Here is a 25348-nt window from a genome sequence, read left to right on the forward strand (position 1 = left end):
ACATCTTTGTAAATCACTCTCTTTATATTGGGCTTGACAAACTTCTGCAACTGCTTCTTTCTAATTTCTTTGCTTCCCCTCTAAGCACGAACTAACACTAAGTCTATACTAGTCAAAGTGTTTTCGATTTTTTTTTATTTACATGTGGTCTTTTTTTTTTTTTTTTTTAGGTAATGCTACATTTCATTGAGTGAGAGAGGAAATTAAAAGCGAGGAAAAGGAGGGACCAAGCTGCAGATTTCATGTTATTTATGTTACCCACGTAAAGTGGGTGTAGAGAAATTGTCTATAGACTCATTAATTGTTCCTCTCCACGGATATCTTTAGTAAAAGGCGAAAGATATATTTGTGGTTTGAAGAGAAACCAGAGTAACCCGACTTGCACAAACATTGAATATACAGAATAATGTAAATGTTTTCTGAGAGAAGGTGTTTGCGAAAATGAACTTTTTGCAAACATCCTTAAATTCTACTCAATAAGTATCTACAAATGGCACATTTATGCCGGAGAACCATGTTGGCAAATTATGAATTTTATAGATTTTTCATATTTTTGTTGTGTAACAACGTGATCATATTACACCGAATGGAGCCACGGCAATGCACATACACGCAGTAAAAGAACGAATATACAACGTATGCGTAATGCAACCATGTATTTCACTTTGTCAAACACGCTAAACTATAGAAAACAACTTATTGGATTGAAAAAACATGCTCTTAAACTAATCGCTACTTTGCCGTGAATAACACTAAAACTGAAACGATACAGAGAAGAGTAGCGTCATGGCGCATGGTGCACGCAAAGAAATCTTTGTAAATCACTCTCTTTATATTTGGCTTGACAAACTTCTGCAACACCCTCTTTCTAATTTCTTTGCTTCCCCTCTAAGCACGAACTAAAACTAAGTCTATACTAGTCAAAGTGTTTCCGATTTTTTTTTATTTACATGTGGTCTTTTTTTTTTTTTTAGGTAATGCTACATTTGATTGAGTGAGAGAGGAAATTAAAAGCGAGGAAAAGGGGGGACCAAGCTGCAGATTTCATGTTATTAATGTTACCCACGTAAAGTGGGTGTAGAGAAATTGTCTATAGACTCATTAATTGTTCCTCTCCACGGATATCTTTAGTAAAAGGCGAAAGATATATTCGTGGTTTGAAGAGAAACCAGAGTAACCCGACTTGCACAAACATTGAATATACAGAATAATGTAAATGTTTTCTGAGAGAAGGTGTTTGCGAAAATGAACTTTTTGCAAACATCCTTAAATTCTACTCAATAAGTATCTACAAATGGCACATTTATGCCGGAGAACCATGTTGGCAAATTATGAATTTTATAGATTTTTCATATTTTTGTTGTGTAACAACGTGATCATATTACACCGAATGGAGCCACGGCAATGCACATACACGCAGTAAAAGAACGAATATACAACGTATGCGTAATGCAACCATGTATTTCACTTTGTCAAACATGCTAAACTATAGAAAACAACTTATTGGATTGAAAAAACATGCTCTTAAACTAATCGCTACTTTGCCGTGAATAACACTAAAACTGAAACGATACAGAGAAGAGTAGCGTCATGGCGCATGGTGCACGCAAAGACATCTTTGTAAATCACTCTCTTTATATTGGGCTTGACAAACTTCTGCAACTGCTTCTTTCTAATTTCTTTGCTTCCCCTCTAAGCACGAACTAAAACTAAGTCTATACTAGTCAAAGTGTTTTCGATTTTTTTTTATTTACATGTGGTCTTTTTTTTTTTTTAGGTAATGCTACATTTGATTGAGTGAGAGAGGAAATTATAAGCGAGGAAAAGGGGGGACCAAGCTGCAGATTTCATGTTATTTATGTTACCCACGTAAAGTGGGTGTAGAGAAATTGTCTATAGACTCATTAATTGTTCCTCTCCACGGATATCTTTAGTAAAAGGCGAAAGATATATTCGTGGTTTGAAGAGAAACCAGAGTAACCCGACTTGCACAAACATTGAATATACAGAATAATGTAAATGTTTTCTGAGAGAAGGTGTTTGCGAAAATGAACTTTTTGCAAACATCCTTAAATTCTACTCAATAAGTATCTACAAATGGCACATTTATGCCGGAGAACCATGTTGGCAATTATGAATTTTATAGATTTTTCATATTTTTGTTGTGTAACAACGTGATCATATTACACCAAATGGAGCCACGGCAATGCACATACACGCAGTAAAAGAACGAATATACAACGTATGCGTAATGCAACCATGTATTTCACTTTGTCAAACACGCTAAACTATAGAAAACAACTTATTGGATTGAAAAAACATGCTCTTAAACTAATCGCTACTTTGCCGTGAATAACACTAAAACTGAAACGATACAGAGAAGAGTAGCGTCATGGCGCATGGTGCACGCAAAGACATCTTTGTAAATCACTCTCTTTATATTGGGCTTGACAAACTTCTGCAACTGCTTCTTTCTAATTTCTTTGCTTCCCCTCTAAGCACGAACTAAAACTAAGTCTATACTAGTCAAAGTGTTTTCGATTTTTTTTTATTTACATGTGGTCTTTTTTTTTTTTAGGTAATGCTACATTTGATTGAGTGAGAGAGGAAATTAAAAGCGAGGAAAAGGGGGGACCAAGCTGCAGATTTCATGTTATTTATGTTACCAACGTAAAGTGGGTGTAGAGAAATTGTCTATAGACTCATTAATTGTTCCTCTCCACGGATATCTTTAGTAAAAGGCGAAAGATATATTTGTGGTTTGAAGAGAAACCAGAGTAACCCGACTTGCACAAACATTGAATATACAGAATAATGTAAATGTTTTCTGAGAGAAGGTGTTTGCGAAAATGAACTTTTTGCAAACATCCTTAAATTCTACTCAATAAGTATCTACAAATGGCACATTTATGCCGGAGAACCATGTTGGCAAATTATGAATTTTATAGATTTTTCATATTTTTGTTGTGTAACAACGTGATCATATTACACCGAATGGAGCCACGGCAATGCACATACACGCAGTAAAAGAACGAATATACAACGTATGCGTAATGCAACCATGTATTTCACTTTGTCAAACACGCTAAACTATAGAAAACAACTTATTGGATTGAAAAAACATGCTCTTAAACTAATCGCTACTTTGCCGTGAATAACACTAAAACTGAAACGATACAGAGAAGAGTAGCGTCATGGCGCATGGTGCACGCAAAGACATCTTTGTAAATCACTCTCTTTATATTGGGCTTGACAAACTTCTGCAACTGCTTCTTTCTAATTTCTTTGCTTCCCCTCTAAGCACGAACTAAAACTAAGTCTATACTAGTCAAAGTGTTTTCGATTTTTTTTTATTTACATGTGGTCTTTTTTTTTTTTTAGGTAATGCTACATTTGATTGAGTGAGAGAGGAAATTAAAAGCGAGGAAAAGGGGGGACCAAGCTGCAGATTTCATGTTATTTATGTTACCCACGTAAAGTGGGTGTAGAGAAATTGTCTATAGACTCATTAATTGTTCCTCTCCACGGATATCTTTAGTAAAAGGCGAAAGATATATTCGTGGTTTGAAGAGAAACCAGAGTAACCCGACTTGCACAAACATTGAATATACAGAATAATGTAAATGTTTTCTGAGAGAAGGTGTTTGCGAAAATGAACTTTTTGCAAACATCCTTAAATTCTACTCAATAAGTATCTACAAATGGCACATTTATGCCGGAGAACCATGTTGGCAAATTATGAATTTTATAGATTTTTCATATTTTTGTTGTGTAACAACGTGATCATATTACACCGAATGGAGCCACGGCAATGCACATACACGCAGTAAAAGAACGAATATACAACGTATGCGTAATGCAACCATGTATTTCACTTTGTCAAACACGCTAAACTATAGAAAACAACTTATTGGATTGAAAAAACATGCTCTTAAACTAATCGCTACTTTGCCGTGAATACACTAAAACTGAAACGATACAGAGAAGAGTAGCGTCATGGCGCATGGTGCACGCAAAGAAATCTTTGTAAATCACTCTCTTTATATTGGGCTTGACAAACTTCTGCAACTGCTTCTTTCTAATTTCTTTGCTTCCCCTCTAAGCACGAACTAAAACTAAGTCTATACTAGTCAAAGTGTTTTCGATTTTTTTTTATTTACATGTGGTCTTTTTTTTTTTTTTAGGTAATGCTACATTTGATTGAGTGAGAGAGGAAATTAAAAGCGAGGAAAAGGGGGGACCAAGCTGCAGATTTCATGTTATTTATGTTACCCACGTAAAGTGGGTGTAGAGAAATTGTCTATAGACTCATTAATTGTTCCCCTCCACGGATATCTTTAGTAAAAGGCGAAAGATATATTCGTGGTTTGAAGAGAAACCAGAGTAACCCGACTTGCACAAACATTGAATATACAGAATAATGTAAATGTTTTCTGAGAGAAGGTGTTTGCGAAAATGAACTTTTTGCAAACATCCTTAAATTCTACTCAATAAGTATCTACAAATGGCACATTTATGCCGGAGAACCATGTTGGCAAATTATGAATTTTATAGATTTTTCATATTTTTGTTGTGTAACAACGTGATCATATTACACCGAATGGAGCCACGGCAATGCACATAAACGCAGTAAAAGAACGAATATACAACGTATGCGTAATGCAACCATGTATTTCACTTTGTCAAACACGCTAAACTATAGAAAACAACTTATTGGATTGAAAAAACATGCTCTTAAACTAATCGCTACTTTGCCGTGAATAACACTAAAACTGAAACGATACAGAGAAGAGTAGCGTCATGGCGCATGGTGCACGCAAAGAAATCTTTGTAAATCACTCTCTTTATATTGGGCTTGACAAACTTCTGCAACTGCTTCTTTCTAATTTCTTTGCTTCCCCTCTAAGCACGAACTAAAACTAAGTCTATACTAGTCAAAGTGTTTTCGATTTTTTTTTATTTACATGTGGTCTTTTTTTTTTTTTTAGGTAATGCTACATTTGATTGAGTGAGAGAGGAAATTAAAAGCGAGGAAAAGGGGGGACCAAGCTGCAGATTTCATGTTATTTATGTTACCCACGTAAAGTGGGTGTAGAGAAATTGTCTATAGACTCATTAATTGTTCCTCTCCACGGATATCTTTAATAAAAGGCGAAAGATATATTCGTGGTTTGAAGAGAAACCAGAGTAACCCGACTTGCACAAACATTGAATATACAGAATAATGTAAATGTTTTCTGAGAGAAGGTGTTTGCGAAAATGAACTTTTTGCAAACATCCTTAAATTCTACTCAATAAGTATCTACAAATGGCACATTTATGCCGGAGAACCATGTTGGCAAATTATGAATTTTATAGATTTTTCATATTTTTGTTGTGTAACAACGTGATCATATTACACCGAATGGAGCCACGGCAATGCACATACACGCAGTAAAAGAACGAATATACAACGTATGCGTAATGCAACCATGTATTTCACTTTGTCAAACATGCTAAACTATAGAAAACAACTTATTGGATTGAAAAAACATGCTCTTAAACTAATCGCTACTTTGCCGTGAATAACACTAAAACTGAAACGATACAGAGAAGAGTAGCGTCATGGCGCATGGTGCACGCAAAGACATCTTTGTAAATCACTCTCTTTATATTGGGCTTGACAAACTTCTGCAACTGCTTCTTTCTAATTTCTTTGCTTCCCCTCTAAGCACGAACTAAAACTAAGTCTATACTAGTCAAAGTGTTTTCGATTTTTTTTTATTTACATGTGGTCTTTTTTTTTTTTTAGGTAATGCTACATTTGATTGAGTGAGAGAGGAAATTAAAAGCGAGGAAAAGGGGGGACCAAGCTGCAGATTTCATGTTATTTATGTTACCCACGTAAAGTGGGTGTAGACAAATTGTCTATAGACTTATTAAGTGTTCCTCTCCACGGATATCTTTAGTAAAAGGCGAAAGATATATTCGTGGTTTGAAGAGAAACCAGAGTAACCCGACTTGCACAAACATTGAATATACAGAATAATGTAAATGTTTTCTGAGAGAAGGTGTTTGCGAAAATGAACTTTTTGCAAACATCCTTAAATTCTACTCAATAAGTATCTACAAATGGCACATTTATGCCGGAGAACCATGTTGGCAAATTATGAATTTTATAGATTTTTCATATTTTTGTTGTGTAACAACGTGATCATATTACACCGAATGGAGCCACGGCAATGCACATACACGCAGTAAAAGAACGAATATACAACGTATGCGTAATGCAACCATGTATTTCACTTTGTCAACCATGCTAAACTATAGAAAACAACTTATTGGATTGAAAAAACATGCTCTTAAACTAATCGCTACTTTGCCGTGAATAACACTAAAACTGAAACGATACAGAGAAGAGTAGCGTCATGGCGCATGGTGCACGCAAAGACATCTTTGTAAATCACTCTCTTTATATTGGGCTTGACAAACTTCTGCAACTGCTTCTTTCTAATTTCTTTGCTTCCCCTCTAAGCACGAACTAAAACTAAGTCTATACTAGTCAAAGTGTTTTCGATTTTTTTTTATTTACATGTGGTCTTTTTTTTTTTTTAGGTAATGCTACATTTGATTGAGTGAGAGAGGAAATTAAAAGCGAGGAAAAGGGGGGGGGGACCAAGCTGCAGATTTCATGTTATTTATGTTACCCACGTAAAGTGGGTGTAGAGAAATTGTCTATAGACTCATTAATTGTTCCTCTCCACGGATATCTTTAGTAAAAGGCGAAAGATATATTCGTGGTTTGAAGAGAATCCAGAGTAACCCGACTTGCACAAACATTGAATATACAGAATAATGTAAATGTTTTCTGAGAGAAGGTGTTTGCGAAAATGAACTTTTTGCAAACATCCTTAAATTCTACTCAATAAGTATCTACAAACGGCACATTTATGCCGGAGAACCATGTTGGCAAATTATGAATTTTATAGATTTTTCATATTTTTGTTGTGTAACAACGTGATCATATTACACCGAATGGAGCCACGGCAATGCACATACACGCAGTAAAAGAACGAATATACAACGTATGCGTAATGCAACCATGTATTTCACTTTGTCAAACACGCTAAACTATAGAAAACAACTTATTGGATTGAAAAAACATGCTCTTAAACTAATCGCTACTTTGCCGTGAATAACACTAAAACTGAAACGATACAGAGAAGAGTAGCGTCATGGCGCATGGTGCACGCAAAGACATCTTTGTAAATCACTCTCTTTATATTGGGCTTGACAAACTTCTGCAACTGCTTCTTTCTAATTTCTTTGCTTCCCCTCTAAGCACGAACTAAAACTAAGTCTATACTAGTCAAAGTGTTTTCGATTTTTTTTTATTTACATGTGGTCTTTTTTTTTTTTTAGGTAATGCTACATTTGATTGAGTGAGAGAGGAAATTAAAAGCGAGGAAAAGGGGGGACCAAGCTGCAGATTTCATGTTATTTATGTTACCCACGTAAAGTGGGTGTAGAGAAATTGTCTATAGACTCATTAATTGTTCCTCTCCACGGATATCTTTAGTAAAAGGCGAAAGATATATTCGTGGTTTGAAGAGAAACCAGAGTAACCCGACTTGCACAAACATTGAATATACAGAATAATGTAAATGTTTTCTGAGAGAAGGTGTTTGCGAAAATGAACTTTTTGCAAACATCCTTAAATTCTACTCAATAAGTATCTACAAATGGCACATTTATGCCGGAGAACCATGTTGGCAAATTATGAATTTTATAGATTTTTCATATAACGAATATACAACGTATGCGTAATGCAACCATGTATTTCACTTTGTCAAACACGCTAAACTATAGAAAACAACTTATTGGATTGAAAAAACATGCTCTTAAACTAATCGCTACTTTGCCGTGAATAACACTAAAACTGAAACGATACAGAGAAGAGTAGCGTCATGGCGCATGGTGCACGCAAAGACATCTTTGTAAATCACTCTCTTTATATTGGGCTTGACAAACTTCTGCAACTGCTTCTTTCTAATTTCTTTGCTTCCCCTCTAAGCACGAACTAAAACTAAGTCTATACTAGTCAAAGTGTTTTCGATTTTTTTTTATTTACATGTGGTCTTTTTTTTTTTTTTAGGTAATGCTACATTTGATTGAGTGAGAGAGGAAATTAAAAGCGAGGAAAAGGGGGGGGGACCAAGCTGCAGATTTCATGTTATTTATGTTACCCACGTAAAGTGGGTGTAGAGAAATTGTCTATAGACTCATTAATTGTTCCTCTCCACGGATATCTTTAGTAAAAGGCGAAAGATATATTCGTGGTTTGAAGAGAATCCAGAGTAACCCGACTTGCACAAACATTGAATATACAGAATAATGTAAATGTTTTCTGAGAGAAGGTGTTTGCGAAAATGAACTTTTTGCAAACATCCTTAAATTCTACTCAATAAGTATCTACAAATGGCACATTTATGCCGGAGAACCATGTTGGCAAATTATGAATTTAATAGATTTTTCATATTTTTGTTGTGAAACAACGTGATCATATTACACCGGATGGAGCCACGGCAATGCACATACACGCAGTAAAAGAACGAATATACAACGTATGCGTAATGCAACCATGTATTTCACTTTGTCAAACACGCTAAACTATAGAAAACAACTTATTGGATTGAAAAAACATGCTCTTAAACTAATCGCTACTTTGCCGTGAATAACACTAAAACTGAAACGATACAGAGAAGAGTAGCGTCATGGCGCATGGTGCACGCAAAGACATCTTTGTAAATCACTCTCTTTATATTGGGCTTGACAAACTTCTGCAACTGCTTCTTTCTAATTTCTTTGCTTCCCCTCTAAGCACGAACTAAAACTAAGTCTATACTAGTCAAAGTGTTTTCGATTTTTTTTTATTTACATGTGGTCTTTTTTTTTTTTTAGGTAATGCTACATTTGATTGAGTGAGAGAGGAAATTAAAAGCGAGGAAAAGGGGGGGACCAAGCTGCAGATTTCATGTTATTTATGTTACCCACGTAAAGTGGGTGTAGAGAAATTGTCTATAGACTCATTAATTGTTCCTCTCCACGGATATCTTTAGTAAAAGGCGAAAGATATATTCGTGGTTTGAAGAGAATCCAGAGTAACCCGACTTGCACAAACATTGAATATACAGAATAATGTAAATGTTTTCTGAGAGAAGGTGTTTGCGAAAATGAACTTTTTGCAAACATCCTTAAATTCTACTCAATAAGTATCTACAAACGGCACATTTATGCCGGAGAACCATGTTGGCAAATTATGAATTTTATAGATTTTTCATATTTTTGTTGTGTAACAACGTGATCATATTACACCGAATGGAGCCACGGCAATGCACATACACGCAGTAAAAGAACGAATATACAACGTATGCGTAATGCAACCATGTATTTCACTTTGTCAAACACGCTAAACTATAGAAAACAACTTATTGGATTGAAAAAACATGCTCTTAAACTAATCGCTACTTTGCCGTGAATAACACTAAAACTGAAACGATACAGAGAAGAGTAGCGTCATGGCGCATGGTGCACGCAAAGACATCTTTGTAAATCACTCTCTTTATATTGGGCTTGACAAACTTCTGCAACTGCTTCTTTCTAATTTCTTTGCTTCCCCTCTAAGCACGAACTAAAACTAAGTCTATACTAGTCAAAGTGTTTTCGATTTTTTTTTATTTACATGTGGTCTTTTTTTTTTTTTAGGTAATGCTACATTTGATTGAGTGAGAGAGGAAATTAAAAGCGAGGAAAAGGGGGGGACCAAGCTGCAGATTTCATGTTATTTATGTTACCCACGTAAAGTGGGTGTAGAGAAATTGTCTATAGACTCATTAATTGTTCCTCTCCACGGATATCTTTAGTAAAAGGCGAAAGATATATTCGTGGTTTGAAGAGAATCCAGAGTAACCCGACTTGCACAAACATTGAATATACAGAATAATGTAAATGTTTTCTGAGAGAAGGTGTTTGCGAAAATGAACTTTTTGCAAACATCCTTAAATTCTACTCAATAAGTATCTACAAACGGCACATTTATGCCGGAGAACCATGTTGGCAAATTATGAATTTTATAGATTTTTCATATTTTTGTTGTGTAACAACGTGATCATATTACACCGAATGGAGCCACGGCAATGCACATACACGCAGTAAAAGAACGAATATACAACGTATGCGTAATGCAACCATGTATTTCACTTTGTCAAACACGCTAAACTATAGAAAACAACTTATTGGATTGAAAAAACATGCTCTTAAACTAATCGCTACTTTGCCGTGAATAACACTAAAACTGAAACGATACAGAGAAGAGTAGCGTCATGGCGCATGGTGCACGCAAAGACATCTTTGTAAATCACTCTCTTTATATTGGGCTTGACAAACTTCTGCAACTGCTTCTTTCTAATTTCTTTGCTTCCCCTCTAAGCACGAACTAAAACTAAGTCTATACTAGTCAAAGTGTTTTCGATTTTTTTTTATTTACATGTGGTCTTTTTTTTTTTTTAGGTAATGCTACATTTGATTGAGTGAGAGAGGAAATTAAAAGCGAGGAAAAGGGGGGGGACCAAGCTGCAGATTTCATGTTATTTATGTTACCCACGTAAAGTGGGTGTAGAGAAATTGTCTATAGACTCATTAATTGTTCCTCTCCACGGATATCTTTAGTAAAAGGCGAAAGATATATTCGTGGTTTGAAGAGAATCCAGAGTAACCCGACTTGCACAAACATTGAATATACAGAATAATGTAAATGTTTTCTGAGAGAAGGTGTTTGCGAAAAGGAACTTTTTGCAAACATCCTTAAATTCTACTCAATAAGTATCTACAAATGGCACATTTATGCCGGAGAACCATGTTGGCAAATTATGAATTTTATAGATTTTTCATATTTTTGTTGTGTAACAACGTGATCATATTACACCGAATGGAGCCACGGCAATGCACATACACGCAGTAAAAGAACGAATATACAACGTATGCGTAATGCAACCATGTATTTCACTTTGTCAAACACGCTAAACTATAGAAAACAACTTATTGGATTGAAAAAACATGCTCTTAAACTAATCGCTACTTTGCCGTGAATAACACTAAAACTGAAACGATACAGAGAAGAGTAGCGTCATGGCGCATGGTGCACGCAAAGAAATCTTTGTAAATCACTCTCTTTATATTGGGCTTGACAAACTTCTGCAACTGCTTCTTTCTAATTTCTTTGCTTCCACTCTAAGCACGAACTAAAACTAAGTCTATACTAGTCAAAGTGTTTTCGATTTTTTTTAATTTACATGTGGTCTTTTTTTTTTTTTAGGTAATGCTACATTTGATTGAGTGAGAGAGGAAATTAAAAGCGAGGAAAAGGGGGGGGACCAAGCTGCAGATTTCATGTTATATATGTTACCCACGTAAAGTGGGTGTAGAGAAATTGTCTATAGACTCATTAATTGTTCCTCTCCACGGATATCTTTAGTAAAAGGCGAAAGATATATTCGTGGTTTGAAGAGAATCCAGAGTAACCCGACTTGCACAAACATTGAATATACAGAATAATGTAAATGTTTTCTGAGAGAAGGTGTTTGCGAAAATGAACTTTTTGCAAACATCCTTAAATTCTACTCAATAAGTATCTACAAATGGCACATTTATGCCGGAGAACCATGTTGGCAAATTATGAATTTTATAGATTTTTCATATTTTTGTTGTGTAACAACGTGATCATATTACACCGAATGGAGCCACGGCAATGCACATACACGCAGTAAAAGAACGAATATACAACGTATGCGTAATGCAACCATGTATTTCACTTTGTCAAACACGCTAAACTATAGAAAACAACTTATTGGATTGAAAAAACATGCTCTTAAACTAATCGCTACTTTGCCGTGAATAACACTAAAACTGAAACGATACAGAGAAGAGTAGCGTCATGGCGCATGGTGCACGCAAAGAAATCTTTGTAAATCACTCTCTTTATATTGGGCTTGACAAACTTCTGCAACTGCTTCTTTCTAATTTCTTGGCTTCCACTCTAAGCACGAACTAAAACTAAGTCTATACTAGTCAAAGTGTTTTCGATTTTTTTTTATTTACATGTGGTCTTTTTTTTTTTTAGGTAATGCTACATTTGATTGAGTGAGAGAGGAAATTAAAAGCGAGGAAAAGGGGGGGACCAAGCTGCAGATTTCATGTTATATATGTTACCCACGTAAAGTGGGTGTAGAGAAATTGTCTATAGACTCATTAATTGTTCCTCTCCACGGATATCTTTAGTAAAAGGCGAAAGATATATTCGTGGTTTGAAGAGAAACCAGAGTAACCCGACTTGCACACACATTGAATATACAGAATAATGTAAATGTTTTCTGAGAGAAGGTGTTTGCGAAAATGAACTTTTTGCAAACATCCTTAAACTCTACTCAATAAGTATCTACAAATGGCACATTTATGCCGGAGAACCATGTTGGCAAATTATGAATTTTATAGATTTTTCATATTTTTGTTGTGTAACAACGTGATCATATTACACCGAATGGAGCCACGGCAATGCACATACACGCAGTAAAAGAACGAATATACAACGTATGCGTAATGCAACCATGTATTTCACTTTGTCAAACACGCTAAACTATGGAAAACAACTTATTGGATTGAAAAAACATGCTCTTAAACTAATCGCTACTTTGCCGTGAATAACACTAAAACTGAAACGATACAGAGAAGAGTAGCGTCTTGGCGCATGGTGCACGCAAAGACATCTTTGTAAATCACTCTCTTTATATTGGGCTTGACAAACTTCTGCAACTGCTTCTTTCTAATTTCTTTGCTTCCCCTCTAAGCACGAACTAAAACTAAGTCTATACTAGTCAAAGTGTTTTCGATTTTTTTTTATTTACATTTGGTCTTTTTTTTTTTTTAGGTAATGCTACATTTGATTGAGTGAGAGAGGAAATTAAAAGCGAGGAAAAGGGGGGACCAAGCTGCAGATTTCATGTTATTTATGTTACCCACGTAAAGTGGGTGTAGAGAAATTGTCTATAGACTCATTAATTGTTCCTCTCCACGGATATCTTTAGTAAAAGGCGAAAGATATATTCGTGGTTTGAAGAGAAACCAGAGTAACCCGACTTGCACAAACATTGAATATACAGAATAATGTAAATGTTTTCTGAGAGAAGGTGTTTGCGAAAATGAACTTTTTGCAAACATCCTTAAATTCTACTCAATAAGTATCTACAAATGGCACATTTATGCCGGAGAACCATGTTGGCAAATTATGAATTTTATAGATTTTTCATATTTTTGTTGTGTAACAACGTGATCATATTACACCGAATGGAGCCACGGCAATGCACATACACGCAGTAAAAGAACGAATATACAACGTATGCGTAATGCAACCATGTATTTCACTTTGTCAAACACGCTAAACTATAGAAAACAACTTATTGGATTGAAAAAACATGCTCTTAAACTAATCGCTACTTTGCCGTGAATAACACTAAAACTGAAACGATACAGAGAAGAGTAGCGTCATGGCGCATGGTGCACGCAAAGACATCTTTGTAAATCACTCTCTTTATATTGGGCTTGACAAACTTCTGCAACTGCTTCTTTCTAATTTCTTTGCTTCCCCTCTAAGCACGAACTAAAACTAAGTCTATACTAGTCAAAGTGTTTTCGATTTTTTTTTATTTACATGTGGTCTTTTTTTTTTTTTAGGTAATGCTACATTTGATTGAGTGAGAGAGGAAATTAAAAGCGAGGAAAAGGGGGGGACCAAGCTGCAGATTTCATGTTATTTATGTTACCCACGTAAAGTGGGTGTAGAGAAATTGTCTATAGACTCATTTATTGTTCCTCTCCACGGATATCTTTAGTAAAAGGCGAAAGATATATTCGTGGTTTGAAGAGAATCCAGAGTAACCCGACTTGCACAAACATTGAATATACAGAATAATGTAAATGTTTTCTGAGAGAAGGTGTTTGCGAAAATGAACTTTTTGCAAACATCCTTAAATTCTACTCAATAAGTATCTACAAATGGCACATTTATGCCGGAGAACCATGTTGGCAAATTATGAATTTTATAGATTTTTCATATTTTTGTTGTGTAACAACGTGATCATATTACACCGAATGAAGCCACGGCAATGCACATACACGCAGTAAAAGAACGAATATACAACGTATGCGTAATGCAACCATGTATTTCACTTTGTCAAACACGCTAAACTATAGAAAACAACTTATTGGATTGAAAAAACATGCTCTTAAACTAATCGCTACTTTGCCGTGAATAACACTAAAACTGAAACGATACAGAGAAGAGTAGCGTCATGGCGCATGGTGCACGCAAAGACATCTTTGTAAATCACTCTCTTTATATTGGGCTTGACAAACTTCTGCAACTGCTTCTTTCTAATTTCTTTGCTTCCCCTCTAAGCACGAACTAAAACTAAGTCTATACTAGTCAAAGTGTTTTCGATTTTTTTTTATTTACATGTGGTCTTTTTTTTTTTTTAGGTAATGCTACATTTGATTGAGTGAGAGAGGAAATTAAAAGCGAGGAAAAGGGGGGGACCAAGCTGCAGATTTCATGTTATTTATGTTACCCGCGTAAAGTGGGTGTAGAGAAATTGTCTATAGACTCATTAATTGTTCCTCTCCACGGATATCTTTAGTAAAAGGCGAAAGATATATTCGTGGTTTGAAGAGAATCCAGAGTAACCCGACTTGCACAAACATTGAATATACAGAATAATGTAAATGTTTTCTGAGAGAAGGTGTTTGCGAAAATGAACTTTTTGCAAACATCCTTAAATTCTACTCAATAAGTATCTACAAATGGCACATTTATGCCGGAGAACCATGTTGGCAAATTATGAATTTTATAGATTTTTCATATTTTTGTTGTGTAACAACGTGATCATATTACACCGAATGGAGCCACGGCAATGCACATACACGCAGTAAAAGAACGAATATACAACGTATGCGTAATGCAACCATGTATTTCACTTTGTCAAACACGCTAAACTATAGAAAACAACTTATTGGATTGAAAAAACATGCTCTTAAACTAATCGCTACTTTGCCGTGAATAACACTAAAACTGAAACGATACAGAGAAGAGTAGCGTCATGGCGCATGGTGCACGCAAAGACATCTTTGTAAATCACTCTCTTTATATTGGGCTTGACAAACTTCTGCAACTGCTTCTTTCTAATTTCTTTGCTTCCCCTCTAAGCACGAACTAAAACTAAGTCTATACTAGTCAAAGTGTTTTCGATTTTTTTTTATTTACATGTGGTCTTTTTTTTTTTTTAGGTAATGCTACATTTGATTGAGTGAGAGAGTAAATTAAAAGCGAGGAAAAGGGGGGGACCAAGCTGCAGATTTCATGTTATTTATGTTACCCACGTAAAGTGGGTGTAGAGAAATTGTCTATAGACTCATTAATTGTTCCTCTCCACGGATATCTTTAGTAAAAGGCGAAAGATATATTCGTGGTTTGAAGAGAATCCAGAGTAACCCGACTTGCACAAACATTGAATATACAGAATAATGTAAATGTTTTCTGAGAGAAGGTGTTTGCGAAAATGAACTTTTTGCAAACATCCTTAAATTCTACTCAATAAGTATCTACAAATGGCACATTTATGCCGGAGAACCATGTTGGCAAATTATGAATTTTATAGATTTTTCATATTTTTGTTGTGTAACAACGTGATCATATTACACCGAATGGAGCCACGGCAATGCACATACACGCAGTAAAAGAACGAATATACAACGTATGCGTAATGCAACCATGTATTTCACTTTGTCAAACACGCTAAACTATAGAAAACAACTTATTGGATTGAAAAAACATGCTCTTAAACTAATCGCTACTTTGCCGTGAATAACACTAAAACTGAAACGATACAGAGAAGAGTAGCGTCATGGCGCATGGTGCACGCAAAGACATCTTTGTAAATCACTCTCTTTATATTGGGCTTGACAAACTTCTGCAACTGCTTCTTTCTAATTTCTTTGCTTCCCCTCTAAGCACGAACTAAAACTAAGTCTATACTAGTCAAAGTGTTTTCGATTTTTTTTTATTTACATGTGGTCTTTTTTTTTTTTAGGTAATGCTACATTTGATTGAGTGAGAGAGTAAATTAAAAGCGAGGAAAAGGGGGGGACCAAGCTGCAGATTTCATGTTATTTATGTTACCCACGTAAAGTGGGTGTAGAGAAATTGTCTATAAACTCATTAATTGTTCCTCTCCACGGATATCTTTAGTAAAAGGCGAAAGATATATTCGTGGTTTGAAGAGAATCCAGAGTAACCCGACTTGCACAAACATTGAATATACAGAATAATGTAAATGTTTTCTGAGAGAAGGTGTTTGCGAAAATGAACTTTTTGCAAACATCCTTAAACTCTACTCAATAAGTATCTACAAATGGCACATTTATGCCGGAGAACCATGTTGGCAAATTATGAATTTTATAGATTTTTCATATTTTTGTTGTGTAACAACGTGATCATATTACACCGAATGGAGCCACGGCAATGCACATACACGCAGTAAAAGAACGAATATACAACGTATGCGTAATGCAACCATGTATTTCACTTTGTCAAACACGCTAAACTATAGAAAACAACTTATTGGATTGAAAAAACATGCTCTTAAACTAATCGCTACTTTGCCGTGAATAACACTAAAACTGAAACGATACAGAGAAGAGTAGCGTCATGGCGCATGGTGCACGCAAAGACATCTTTGTAAATCACTCTCTTTATATTGGGCTTGACAAACTTCTGCAACTGCTTCTTTCTAATTTCTTTGCTTCCCCTCTAAGCACGAACTAAAACTAAGTCTATACTAGTCAAAGTGTTTTCGATTTTTTTTTATTTACATGTGGTCTTTTTTTTTTTTAGGTAATGCTACATTTGATTGAGTGAGAGAGGAAATTAAAAGCGAGGAAAAGGGGGGACCAAGCTGCAGATTTCATGTTATTTATGTTACCCACGTAAAGTGGGTGTAGAGAAATTGTCTATAGACTCATTAATTGTTCCTCTCCACGGATATCTTTAGTAAAAGGCGAAAGATATATTCGTGGTTTGAAGAGAAACCAGAGTAACCCGACTTGCACAAACATTGAATATACAGAATAATGTAAATGTTTTCTGAGAGAAGGTGTTTGCGAAAATGAACTTTTTGCAAACATCCTTAAACTCTACTCAATAAGTATCTACAAATGGCACATTTATGCCGGAGAACCATGTTGGCAAATTATGAATTTTATAGATTTTTCATATTTTTGTTGTGTAACAACGTGATCATATTACACCGAATGGAGCCACGGCAATGCACATACACGCAGTAAAAGAACGAATATACAACGTATGCGTAATGCAACCATGTATTTCACTTTGTCAAACACGCTAAACTATAGAAAACAACTTATTGGATTGAAAAAAACATGCTCTTAAACTAATCGCTACTTTGCCGTGAATAACACTAAAACTGAAACGATACAGAGAAGAGTAGCGTCATGGCGCATGGTGCACGCAAAGACATCTTTGTAAATCACTCTCTTTATATTGGGCTTGACAAACTTCTGCAACTGCTTCTTTCTAATTTCTTTGCTTCCCCTCTAAGCACGAACTAAAACTAAGTCTATACTAGTCAAAGTGTTTTCGATTTTTTTTTATTTACATGTGGTCTTTTTTTTTTTTTAGGTAATGCTACATTTGATTGAGTGAGAGAGGAAATTAAAAGCGAGGAAAAGGGGGGACCAAGCTGCAGATTTCATGTTATTTATGTTACCCACGTAAAGTGGGTGTAGAGAAATTGTCTATAGACTCATTAATTGTTCCTCTCCACGGATATCTTTAGTAAAAGGCGAAAGATATATTCGTGGTTTGAAGAGAAACCAGAGTAACCCGACTTGCTCAAACATTGAATATACAGAATAATGTAAATGTTTTCTGAGAGAAGGTGTTTGCGAAAATGAACTTTTTGCAAACATCCTTAAACTCTACTCAATAAGTATCTACAAATGGCACATTTATGCCGGAGAACCATGTTGGCAAATTATGAATTTTATAGATTTTTCATATTTTTGTTGTGTAACAACGTGATCATATTACACCGAATGGAGCCACGGCAATGCACATACACGCAGTAAAAGAACGAATATACAACGTATGCGTAATGCAACCATGTATTTCACTTTGTCAAACACGCTAAACTATAGAAAACAACTTATTGGATTGAAAAAACATGCTCTTAAACTAATCGCTACTTTGCCGTGAATAACACTAAAACTGAAACGATACAGAGAAGAGTAGCGTCATGGCGCATGGTGCACGCAAAGACATCTTTGTAAATCACTCTCTTTATATTGGGCTTGACAAACTTCTGCAACTGCTTCTTTCTAATTTCTTTGCTTCCCCTCTAAGCACGAACTAAAACTAAGTCTATACTAGTCAAAGTGTTTTCGATTTTTTTTTATTTACATGTGGTCTTTTTTTTTTTTTTAGGTAATGCTACATTTGATTGAGTGAGAGAGGAAATTAAAAGCGAGGAAAAGGGGGGACCAAGCTGCAGATTTCATGTTATTTATGTTATCCACGTAAAGTGGGTGTAGAGAAATTGTCTATAGACTCATTAATTGTTCCTCTCCACGGATATCTTTAGTAAAAGGCGAAAGATATATTCGTGGTTTGAAGAGAAACCAGAGTAACCCGACTTGCACAAACATTGAATATACAGAATAATGTAAATGTTTTCTGAGAGAAGGAGTTTGCGAAAATGAACTTTTTGCAAACATCCTTAAACTCTACTCAATAAGTATCTACAAATGGCACATTTATGCCGGAGAACCATGTTGGCAAATTATGAATTTTATAGATTTTTCATATTTTTGTTGTGTAACAACGTGATCATATTACACCGAATGGAGCCACGGCAATGCACATACCCAGTCAGCAGACTAACAGTGGGCCAACGTTGGCAAATTGTCGGTCCGTTGGTCGCAAGTTTATGTTGGCTGCACAACATTGGCTCAACGTTGGCAAATTGTCGGTCCGTTGGTCGCAATTTTATGTTGGCTGCACAACATTGGCCCAACGTTGGCAAATTGTCGGTACATTGGTCGCACGTTGGTGTCGGCTGCACAACATTGGCCCAACGTTGGTCTGTTGTTGTAAATTCATATTATTATCTCATGTTAGTTATAAATAATCGGGCAAATGTTGGCATTATGTTAGTAGCAACATAGGGCCGATATGAAATTTTGTTAATGGAATTGATCATATAATATTTTACGCTTTATTTCTCTTGGGATGCGGATAATTTCGATTGCAGCAGGCTTTATGAAAAGTTTATGTTATACTGAAAGTGTTTATCAACTGAAAATACATTTACAACTCTATGTTGGGCCAATGCTGGCCCAACGTTGCGTGATCATATATAATACTCTATATATAAGTCAGGCAAAATTTATACTGGAATATCATTACTGTAATAAAAAAAAATGTATATCGTAAACATAGATTGCCTGGTTAAAAATTAAAAAATATTGCAATTATTTATAATAACTTTATTCATTAAACTTTGTGAAACATAATAATAGCAATTATATGCAGAGTGATATTTGATACAACCAGTCTGTTAATCAAGCCCATTCTGATAAGGTTGACCATGTGTTCGACAAATTTCAAAGATAGTTGCTATGGAAATTAAGTTTATAGGAAATCTGAATGTAATGGGATGGTCACTTTTGTGATTATTTCCTGTTGTGTATTTGTAAGAAATCAGTGATACGAAGAAAACAAAAAGAGAAAATCATGTCATCTGGGATTCAAAGAGAAAGATAGTAACATGTAAGTTATAACTTTAAAAAATCTGATAAATATACGATTTAGAATGACAAATACAATCTGATTTTTTAATCTGAGGGATGTTGTTAAAAATCAAAACATATATTAATTTCTATCATTTTATAATGCTGATCTTGAAGTTTATACGTTTCGGGCGAAATATTTTCTAGATTTTAAATCATTTCAATCCTATTATTTATCATGAAATATTTGCCACTGAACATAAGTATCTTCAAACAAATGGTAAACTTATATCAATCTTTAACCACAACATGTATGATCATTACTGAAGTTAATGGAATAAAATTGTCTTAAGATGTACCTTATTCCGTAATGTTTCAAAAATGTGGTATAATGATTGCTACTTCATTAAAATATAAATGAATATGTTAGTTTTATTGTATTTCTAAATCGCATGCAAACAGATACGATATATTTGTGAAACCTGATGTTATACACACTTAAATGTGTAACAGTGTTTTTATATATCAAATATATAACTGTTCATTAATACACATCTGAATTATTCTCTATATATCATGTATATTACGAATATACAAAGTATGATACCGAATTCTGAATTAATAGTAAATAAGGGTTTGTTATACCCACAAATCCGTCTAATACTAATGAATTTCTGACCATTATACAAATAACCAATATAAAAAATGGTTATTTAAGATTTAATTTGTATTAAATAGTATTTAAACTATTTAGAATATACATTAATTTATATTACATATCTAGAAGGGAGATTACGCACGCATGCATTAGACAAATACGCAATTCAAGTTTACTTATAACTTAATTACAGATTCGGTTAGAAAAAAAATAACATAGCTGCAAAGAGTCTTCGGATTAGAAGATGGATGATGCAGCTAAAGATTGGCGGCGCTTAAGCCTTGACAGAGAAGGTGGCAAGAAGCAGAGAAGGGAAAAACGAATAACATATATAAATAATAATGACACTGTTGAAGTTCAAATTGAGGAGGACACTACTCGTGGTGACGACCAATGATATCAAATTTAAAATAAATAAAGTTTCATCTTCTGATTATTTAATTTTCATTCTGGATCTGGAAACAATACAACTAAAATTACATCTCCGAAAAAAACTATTTGTATGATCGCCTAACCATAAGCCATACGTCATTTGTTCTGTTAAAGAAATAAATGAAATTGATATGAAAAAAAGAAGATGTGGTATGATTGCTAATGAGACAACTCTTTACAAGACAGCAAATGACACAGAGTTTATCTGGTCGATCCATCAAACATTGCCAAAGAAATATCTTGGCGTCACACAATAAATAAAATTAAAGAGGCAAAGTTCATGAAAAAAACAAGGACAGTAACAACAATGGGTAATACAAAAATACAGAATTGCTACCTTAAACTTTGGCAGTTTGGAACACAATTAAAAAAGATCAAAGTTCTACGGAGTATTTATCATATACAGCCCCTCATGCAGCATCCATTGTAATTTGGTTGAAACAATAGACCAACGTATTGCCAACATAAAAATGAGAAATACCTACCTTGGACCAACATAGTGCCAACATAAGAGAAGATATTTCTACGTTGGTCCAACGTTGTGCTAACATGGATTTCGTTTTTCATACAATGGGCCAACGTTGGCTCTATGTTATTGCATATAACCGTACAACGTTGGGCCAACATGAAGCCATCATGTTGGGCCAACGTAGGCCCACTTTGCACTTATACGTTGGGCCAACGTTAAAATACAACGATGGGCCAATGCAATGATATACGTTGTGCCAATGTTGGGCCAACATACTCATGTTGTCTGGGTACACGCAGTAAAAGAACGAATATACAACGTATGCGTAATGCAACCATGTATTTCACTTTGTCAAACACGCTAAACTATAGAAAACAACTTATTGGATTGAAAAAACATGCTCTTAAACTAATCGCTACTTTGCCGTGAATAACACTAAAACTGAAACGATACAGAGAAGAGTAGCGTCATGGCGCATGGTGCACGCAAAGACATCTTTGTAAATCACTCTCTTTATATTGGGCTTGACAAACTTCTGCAACTGCTTCTTTCTAATTTCTTTGCTTCCCCTCTAAGCACGAACTAAAACTAAGTCTATACTAGTCAAAGTGTTTTCGATTTTTTTTTATTTACATGTGGTCTTTTTTTTTTTTTAGGTAATGCTACATTTGATTGAGTGAGAGAGGAAATTAAAAGCGAGGAAAAGGGGGGACCAAGCTGCAGATTTCATGTTATTTATGTTACCCACGTAAAGTGGGTGTAGAGAAATTGTCTATAGACTCATTAATTGTTCCTCTCCACGGATATCTTTAGTAAAAGGCGAAAGATATATTCGTGGTTTGAAGAGAAACCAGAGTAACCCGACTTGCTCAAACATTGAATATACAGAATAATGTAAATGTTTTCTGAGAGAAGGTGTTTGCGAAAATGAACTTTTTGCAAACATCCTTAAACTCTACTCAATAAGTATCTACAAATGGCACATTTATGCCGGAGAACCATGTTGGCAAATTATGAATTTTATAGATTTTTCATATTTTTGTTGTGTAACAACGTGATCATATTACACCGAATGGAGCCACGGCAATGCACATACACGCAGTAAAAGAACGAATATACAACGTATGCGTAATGCAACCATGTATTTCACTTTGTCAAACACGCTAAACTATAGAAAACAACTTATTGGATTGAAAAAACATGCTCTTAAACTAATCGCTACTTTGCCGTGAATAACACTAAAACTGAAACGATACAGAGAAGAGTAGCGTCATGGCGCATGGTGCACGCAAAGACATCTTTGTAAATCACTCTCTTTATATTGGGCTTGACAAACTTCTGCAACTGCTTCTTTCTAATTTCTTTGCTTCCCCTCTAAGCACGAACTAAAACTAAGTCTATACTAGTCAAAGTGTTTTCGATTTTTTTTTATTTACATGTGGTCTTTTTTTTTTTTTAGGTAATGCTACATTTGATTGAGTGAGAGAGGAAATTAAAAGCGAGGAAAAGGGGGGACCAAGCTGCAGATTTCATGTTATTTATGTTATCCACGTAAAGTGGGTGTAGAGAAATTGTCTATAGACTCATTAATTGTTCCTCTCCACGGATATCTTTAGTAAAAGGCGAAAGATATATTCGTGGTTTGAAGAGAAACCAGAGTAACCCGACTTGCACAAACATTGAATATACAGAATAATGTAAATGTTTTCTGAGAGAAGGAGTTTGCGAAAATGAACTTTTTGCAAACATCCTTAAACTCTACTCAATAAGTATCTACAAATGGCACATTTATGCCGGAGAACCATGTTGGCAAATTATGAATTTTATAGATTTTTCATATTTTTGTTGTGTAACAACGTGATCATAATACACCGAATGGAGCCACGGCAATGCACATACACGCAGTAAAAGAACGAATATACAACGTATGCGTAATGCAACCATGTATTTCACTTTGTCAAACACGCTAAACTATAGAAAACAACTTATTGGATTGAAAAAACATGCTCTTAAACTAATCGCTACTTTGCCGTGAATAACACTAAAACTGAAACGATACAGAGAAGAGTAGCGTCATGGCGCATGGTGCACGCAAAGACATCTTTGTAAATCACTCTCTTTATATTGGGCTTGACAAACTTCTGCAACTGCTTCTTTCTAATTTCTTTGCTTCCCCTCTAAGCACGAACTAAAACTAAGTCTATACTAGTCAAAGTGTTTTCGATTTTTTTTTATTTACATGTGGTCTTTTTTTTTTTTTAGGTAATGCTACATTTGATTGAGTGAGAGAGGAAATTAAAAGCGAGGAAAAGGGGGGACCAAGCTGCAGATTTCATGTTATTTATGTTACCCACGTAAAGTGGGTGTAGAGAAATTGTCTATAGACTCATTAATTGTTCCTCTCCACGGATATCTTTAGTAAAAGGCGAAAGATATATTCGTGGTTTGAAGAGAAACCAGAGTAACCCGACTTGCACAAACATTGAATATACAGAATAATGTAAATGTTTTCTGAGAGAAGGTGTTTGCGAAAATGAACTTTTTGCAAACATCCTTAAACTCTACTCAATAAGTATCTACAAATGGCACATTTATGCCGGAGAACCATGTTGGCAAATTATGAATTTTATAGATTTTTCATATTTTTGTTGTGTAACAACGTGATCATATTACACCGAATGGAGCCACGGCAATGCACATACACGCAGTAAAAGAACGAATATACAACGTATGCGTAATGCAACCATGTATTTCACTTTGTCAAACACGCTAAACTTTAGAAAACAACTTATTGGATTGAAAAAACATGCTCTTAAACTAATCGCTACTTTGCCGTGAATAACACTAAAACTGAAACGATACAGAGAAGAGTAGCGTCATGGCGCATGGTGCACGCAAAGACATCTTTGTAAATCACTCTCTTTATATTGGGCTTGACAAACTTCTGCAACTGCTTCTTTCTAATTTCTTTGCTTCCCCTCTAAGCACGAACTAAAACTAAGTCTATACTAGTCAAAGTGTTTTCGATTTTTTTTTATTTACATGTGGTCTTTTTTTTTTTTTAGGTAATGCTACATTTGATTGAGTGAGAGAGGAAATTAAAAGCGAGGAAAAGGGGGGACCAAGCTGCAGATTTCATGTTATTTATGTTACCCACGTAAAGTGGGTGTAGAGAAATTGTCTATAGACTCATTAATTGTTCCTCTCCACGGATATCTTTAGTAAAAGGCGAAAGATATATTCGTGGTTTGAAGAGAAACCAGAGTAACCCGACTTGCACAAACATTGAATATACAGAATAATGTAAATGTTTTCTGAGAGAAGGTGTTTGCGAAAATGAACTTTTTGCAAACATCCTTAAACTCTACTCAATAAGTATCTACAAATGGCACATTTACGCCGGAGAACCATGTTGGCAAATTATGAATTTTATAGATTTTTCATATTTTTGTTGTGTAACAACGTGATCATATTACACCGAATGGAGCCACGGCAATGCACATACACGCAGTAAAAGAACGAATATACAACGTATGCGTAATGCAACCATGTATTTCACTTTGTCAAACACGCTAAACTATAGAAAACAACTTATTGGATTGAAAAAACATGCTCTTAAACTAATCGCTACTTTGCCGTGAATAACACTAAAACTGAAACGATACAGAGAAGAGTAGCGTCATGGCGCATGGTGCACGCAAAGACATCTTTGTAAATCACTCTCTTTATATTGGGCTTGACAAACTGCTGCAACTGCTTCTTTCTAATTTCTTTGCTTCCCCTCTAAGCACGAACTAAAACTAAGTCTATACTAGTCAAAGTGTTTTCGATTTTTTTTTATTTACATGTGGTCTTTTTTTTTTTTTAGGTAATGCTACATTTGATTGAGTGAGAGAGGA

At 35.0% G+C, this 25348-nt stretch overlaps 28 non-coding genes across 28 annotated transcripts; all 28 read right to left on the reverse strand.

The window, feature by feature from the left end:
- Positions 1–255: 255 nt before the first annotated feature.
- LOC134724056 (U5 spliceosomal RNA) lies at positions 256–373 on the reverse strand. Its single transcript, XR_010108378.1, has one exon. It is a non-coding gene; the product is annotated as a U5 spliceosomal RNA (small nuclear RNA).
- Positions 374–1059: 686 nt separating this feature from the next.
- LOC134723900 (U5 spliceosomal RNA) lies at positions 1060–1177 on the reverse strand. The gene has a single exon (XR_010108229.1). It is a non-coding gene; the product is annotated as a U5 spliceosomal RNA (small nuclear RNA).
- Positions 1178–1862: 685 nt separating this feature from the next.
- LOC134723901 (U5 spliceosomal RNA) lies at positions 1863–1980 on the reverse strand. Its single transcript, XR_010108230.1, has one exon. It is a non-coding gene; the product is annotated as a U5 spliceosomal RNA (small nuclear RNA).
- A 683-nt stretch (positions 1981–2663) lies between these two features.
- Positions 2664–2781, reverse strand: LOC134724074 (U5 spliceosomal RNA). The gene has a single exon (XR_010108394.1). It is a non-coding gene; the product is annotated as a U5 spliceosomal RNA (small nuclear RNA).
- Positions 2782–3466: 685 nt separating this feature from the next.
- Positions 3467–3584, reverse strand: LOC134723902 (U5 spliceosomal RNA). Its single transcript, XR_010108231.1, has one exon. It is a non-coding gene; the product is annotated as a U5 spliceosomal RNA (small nuclear RNA).
- A 685-nt stretch (positions 3585–4269) lies between these two features.
- On the reverse strand, positions 4270–4387 carry LOC134724049 (U5 spliceosomal RNA). Its single transcript, XR_010108371.1, has one exon. It is a non-coding gene; the product is annotated as a U5 spliceosomal RNA (small nuclear RNA).
- Positions 4388–5073: 686 nt separating this feature from the next.
- On the reverse strand, positions 5074–5191 carry LOC134724071 (U5 spliceosomal RNA). Its single transcript, XR_010108391.1, has one exon. It is a non-coding gene; the product is annotated as a U5 spliceosomal RNA (small nuclear RNA).
- A 685-nt stretch (positions 5192–5876) lies between these two features.
- LOC134724073 (U5 spliceosomal RNA) lies at positions 5877–5994 on the reverse strand. The gene has a single exon (XR_010108393.1). It is a non-coding gene; the product is annotated as a U5 spliceosomal RNA (small nuclear RNA).
- Positions 5995–6683: 689 nt separating this feature from the next.
- Positions 6684–6801, reverse strand: LOC134724062 (U5 spliceosomal RNA). Its single transcript, XR_010108382.1, has one exon. It is a non-coding gene; the product is annotated as a U5 spliceosomal RNA (small nuclear RNA).
- A 685-nt stretch (positions 6802–7486) lies between these two features.
- Positions 7487–7604, reverse strand: LOC134723903 (U5 spliceosomal RNA). The gene has a single exon (XR_010108232.1). It is a non-coding gene; the product is annotated as a U5 spliceosomal RNA (small nuclear RNA).
- A 618-nt stretch (positions 7605–8222) lies between these two features.
- Positions 8223–8340, reverse strand: LOC134724063 (U5 spliceosomal RNA). The gene has a single exon (XR_010108383.1). It is a non-coding gene; the product is annotated as a U5 spliceosomal RNA (small nuclear RNA).
- Positions 8341–9026: 686 nt separating this feature from the next.
- LOC134724064 (U5 spliceosomal RNA) lies at positions 9027–9144 on the reverse strand. The gene has a single exon (XR_010108384.1). It is a non-coding gene; the product is annotated as a U5 spliceosomal RNA (small nuclear RNA).
- Positions 9145–9830: 686 nt separating this feature from the next.
- LOC134724065 (U5 spliceosomal RNA) lies at positions 9831–9948 on the reverse strand. The gene has a single exon (XR_010108385.1). It is a non-coding gene; the product is annotated as a U5 spliceosomal RNA (small nuclear RNA).
- Positions 9949–10635: 687 nt separating this feature from the next.
- LOC134724066 (U5 spliceosomal RNA) lies at positions 10636–10753 on the reverse strand. Its single transcript, XR_010108386.1, has one exon. It is a non-coding gene; the product is annotated as a U5 spliceosomal RNA (small nuclear RNA).
- Positions 10754–11440: 687 nt separating this feature from the next.
- Positions 11441–11558, reverse strand: LOC134724067 (U5 spliceosomal RNA). The gene has a single exon (XR_010108387.1). It is a non-coding gene; the product is annotated as a U5 spliceosomal RNA (small nuclear RNA).
- Positions 11559–12243: 685 nt separating this feature from the next.
- LOC134723904 (U5 spliceosomal RNA) lies at positions 12244–12361 on the reverse strand. The gene has a single exon (XR_010108233.1). It is a non-coding gene; the product is annotated as a U5 spliceosomal RNA (small nuclear RNA).
- Positions 12362–13046: 685 nt separating this feature from the next.
- On the reverse strand, positions 13047–13164 carry LOC134723905 (U5 spliceosomal RNA). Its single transcript, XR_010108234.1, has one exon. It is a non-coding gene; the product is annotated as a U5 spliceosomal RNA (small nuclear RNA).
- A 686-nt stretch (positions 13165–13850) lies between these two features.
- On the reverse strand, positions 13851–13968 carry LOC134724069 (U5 spliceosomal RNA). The gene has a single exon (XR_010108389.1). It is a non-coding gene; the product is annotated as a U5 spliceosomal RNA (small nuclear RNA).
- Positions 13969–14654: 686 nt separating this feature from the next.
- Positions 14655–14772, reverse strand: LOC134724072 (U5 spliceosomal RNA). Its single transcript, XR_010108392.1, has one exon. It is a non-coding gene; the product is annotated as a U5 spliceosomal RNA (small nuclear RNA).
- Positions 14773–15458: 686 nt separating this feature from the next.
- On the reverse strand, positions 15459–15576 carry LOC134724068 (U5 spliceosomal RNA). The gene has a single exon (XR_010108388.1). It is a non-coding gene; the product is annotated as a U5 spliceosomal RNA (small nuclear RNA).
- A 685-nt stretch (positions 15577–16261) lies between these two features.
- Positions 16262–16379, reverse strand: LOC134724060 (U5 spliceosomal RNA). Its single transcript, XR_010108381.1, has one exon. It is a non-coding gene; the product is annotated as a U5 spliceosomal RNA (small nuclear RNA).
- A 684-nt stretch (positions 16380–17063) lies between these two features.
- Positions 17064–17181, reverse strand: LOC134723906 (U5 spliceosomal RNA). Its single transcript, XR_010108235.1, has one exon. It is a non-coding gene; the product is annotated as a U5 spliceosomal RNA (small nuclear RNA).
- Positions 17182–17867: 686 nt separating this feature from the next.
- LOC134723909 (U5 spliceosomal RNA) lies at positions 17868–17985 on the reverse strand. The gene has a single exon (XR_010108237.1). It is a non-coding gene; the product is annotated as a U5 spliceosomal RNA (small nuclear RNA).
- Positions 17986–18671: 686 nt separating this feature from the next.
- Positions 18672–18789, reverse strand: LOC134724051 (U5 spliceosomal RNA). Its single transcript, XR_010108373.1, has one exon. It is a non-coding gene; the product is annotated as a U5 spliceosomal RNA (small nuclear RNA).
- A 3401-nt stretch (positions 18790–22190) lies between these two features.
- Positions 22191–22308, reverse strand: LOC134723910 (U5 spliceosomal RNA). The gene has a single exon (XR_010108238.1). It is a non-coding gene; the product is annotated as a U5 spliceosomal RNA (small nuclear RNA).
- Positions 22309–22993: 685 nt separating this feature from the next.
- On the reverse strand, positions 22994–23111 carry LOC134724052 (U5 spliceosomal RNA). The gene has a single exon (XR_010108374.1). It is a non-coding gene; the product is annotated as a U5 spliceosomal RNA (small nuclear RNA).
- A 685-nt stretch (positions 23112–23796) lies between these two features.
- Positions 23797–23914, reverse strand: LOC134723911 (U5 spliceosomal RNA). The gene has a single exon (XR_010108239.1). It is a non-coding gene; the product is annotated as a U5 spliceosomal RNA (small nuclear RNA).
- A 685-nt stretch (positions 23915–24599) lies between these two features.
- On the reverse strand, positions 24600–24717 carry LOC134723912 (U5 spliceosomal RNA). Its single transcript, XR_010108240.1, has one exon. It is a non-coding gene; the product is annotated as a U5 spliceosomal RNA (small nuclear RNA).
- Positions 24718–25348: the final 631 nt, after the last annotated feature.

Source organism: Mytilus trossulus, chromosome 6 (assembly GCF_036588685.1).
Source record: "Mytilus trossulus isolate FHL-02 chromosome 6, PNRI_Mtr1.1.1.hap1, whole genome shotgun sequence".
NCBI classification, from domain to species: domain Eukaryota; kingdom Metazoa; phylum Mollusca; class Bivalvia; order Mytilida; family Mytilidae; genus Mytilus; species Mytilus trossulus.